Source organism: Pleuronectes platessa, chromosome 13 (genome assembly GCF_947347685.1).
Source record: "Pleuronectes platessa chromosome 13, fPlePla1.1, whole genome shotgun sequence".
Taxonomy (NCBI): domain Eukaryota; kingdom Metazoa; phylum Chordata; class Actinopteri; order Pleuronectiformes; family Pleuronectidae; genus Pleuronectes; species Pleuronectes platessa.
The window spans coordinates 24,334,750-24,337,292 of record NC_070638.1 but is presented as its reverse complement, the minus strand read 5'-3'; the positions used below and the strand labels follow the sequence as shown (position 1 = coordinate 24,337,292).

Below are 2,543 nucleotides of genomic sequence, written 5' to 3'. Positions count from 1 at the left end.
TCTTTTTTCTGCCACTGTTGGTGAAACATATTGCTTTTTTCTTGTCTCTTGGCTGATGTGTAATGTGTGTATTTGTAATTGTTAACAGACAAACATGTCTAGAGTTTGTGGCATGTGATATTTGAAGTTCAACGGAAACATCACCCAAAACAGAAAATTCCCTCATCATCTACTCAGCATGATGCAGATGGAGGGGTGGGTGAATCCAAGAAACACCCTTGCAGCCAAATCCAATTCAATAATAGTAGATGGTGACTACTTCTTCAAATGTAACAAAACAATAGAAAAAAATGCTTTCATACTGCTCCTGTGGTGTCATCCGGTGTCCGTAAGCTCTGACATCAAATTAAACTTAACACTGCGTAAATTACAGATAATTTGAGTTGCTCTGTAGTTATAAAGTGGGGAAATTTAAGTTACAAGAAGTATCTGTTTTTTTATGTTGCTTGATACATAATTTTGGTACATAGCTTGATTGCATGGTTGAAATCAAATGTGTTGACACTGAAAGTGTTTGTGTGTGTGTGAACATTGGCTCGACTACTACTTCTTTTTTTAATGGTGAATTGCAACTAAATTGATCCATATTGCCATCCACTGGCCTGTTATCTGGTTTTTACATTTGCATAGTCAGTCAGCTTTTGTTAATAATGGGAAGATATGTTTGTTAATAAGTAAGCTCTTCTGGTCTGTATGCCCTAATTCGGATGTTGTGCAAATCATATCAAAAGGACGTTCAAAAGAGACGCTGCAAAACTTTGTTTACCGGCTCCTCAGTGGACGTCTTTTGAACATTAGACAAAGACGAAAAGTTGATGTCTTTTGGACATGTGTTTGCAAGTTTTTTCTCTCCACAGTGTTTTCTCTCCTCAGCCGATAAAGTGGTTGGCTATTGTAGGAACTGTTGGGATTCTCTATCATTTTAAAGGTGTTGATCTTCCATGTAAAATGCTTTGAGATAATGTATATTATGATTCAGCGATATATATACAATAAAATTGAATTGAATTCTAACAATTTGCTCTCTGTGGTATTGCACTATGCACCTAGAATTTGAAAATGGATGGATGGGATCAGGGGTGGACTGGGACAAAAATTCAGCCCTGGCATTGTCTGTCCAGACCAGCCCACTACATTATCAGCGGACACCACATAGAAGTCCACAAATCTCGCGGCGTCTTCTCTCATGCATACTACTGTTACCACCTAGCTCAAAGATGGCAACAAGAAGGGAGGCCACACACAAACCTCTCAAGCCAAAAGTAAATTTATTTAACTCCAAATCAAGATAGCTCTAACTACGTAGTGGGATGTGTAAAATATGTTACGCGTCAGTGGTGTTAACAGTGTTTGGATGTGTGAAAATAAGGTGTGATGTATGTTGTAAGGTGCAGAAGCAAAGAAAAACAAAGGCTGAGGGCCCCATGCCCCTGGAAGCAGCCTTTAGATCTGCAGCTGAAGCCCAGCCCAAAAGGGCAGGCCCAGGGTGACGCCCCTGCCAGCTCTACCTGTGTCTGGAAAACAACTCCTCAGGCTCTCACATGTCAAGTGGTCAACCTGAGAAGGACATGGATACATTATAATGTCTCTAATCATCACAAATTAAGTATGATTTCATAAAACATAAAAAATGTAAACTCACCAGACTAGAGGAGACTCAACAGACAAACTTTGGTACAGTGAAGGCAGAGAGTGGAGGCAGACAGAGAGCAAGTCCTCGAACATGGACAGAGGTTGAACAACTCCTCAGGATCTCACATGTCAAGTGGTCAACCTGAGAAGGACATGGATACATTATAATGTCTGAAAAATAAAGAAAATGTTTTCCTCTGTCCTGCACCTAGAGTTGATAACTTTTTGGATGTGTGTTTCTTTTAAAACCTTTTGAAAATTATTATAATTATGAAGTATGAATTTATACATTAAAAAATACATGATAAACTTACCAAATTCTAACAGTTGTCCCAAATGTCCACATATAAAACAGAGGGAGAACGACTCCTCAAATAAATCACAACAACCTGTAATGGAGAATAATTGATCATTTAGTGTACATGATCACACCATTAAGGATCAACACATAAGCACAATAAAACTTGTGTGATAATAACAATAATATTAAATATTTCTCACCTTATCAGTGGAACATTTACACACAAATTATACCTATTAAATAGTTATCACCTCAGTGAACATAAATGAATTGAAAGATTACAATAAATTCAATGGCAGATATTTCAAATTAAACGAATTATTCCCTATAGGTTTACTTGTATTCTGTTTTCAATATAGCTTGATTCTGCATCTCTATTTACAGCTCAGCTATGGCAACAGTAAACGACGTTAGCAGCTCTTAGCTAGCTTAGCTAAATCATCTGAACAATAATAACCCATAATATCACAATTCGGCATATTAAAACAAAATCAAAAACGTTTTCTACTTTGTTTTGGACATGTCTAAAAAATGTAGCCTAGCCAGCCCCAGGCCAACGTTACTTACCATGTCTGCCTCCACTCGCTCATCATTGTCGAGTCCTCCTCGC

At 37.8% G+C, this 2,543-nt stretch overlaps 1 long non-coding RNA gene across 1 annotated transcript; it reads right to left on the bottom strand.

The window, feature by feature from the left end:
- Positions 1-1,251: 1,251 nt before the first annotated feature.
- On the bottom strand, positions 1,252-1,772 carry LOC128455087 (uncharacterized). Its single transcript, XR_008341677.1, has 2 exons — positions 1,643-1,772; positions 1,252-1,557 (listed from the first exon to the last, which is right to left on the bottom strand). It is a non-coding gene; the product is annotated as an uncharacterized LOC128455087 (long non-coding RNA).
- Between the last annotated feature and the right edge of the window lie 771 nt (positions 1,773-2,543).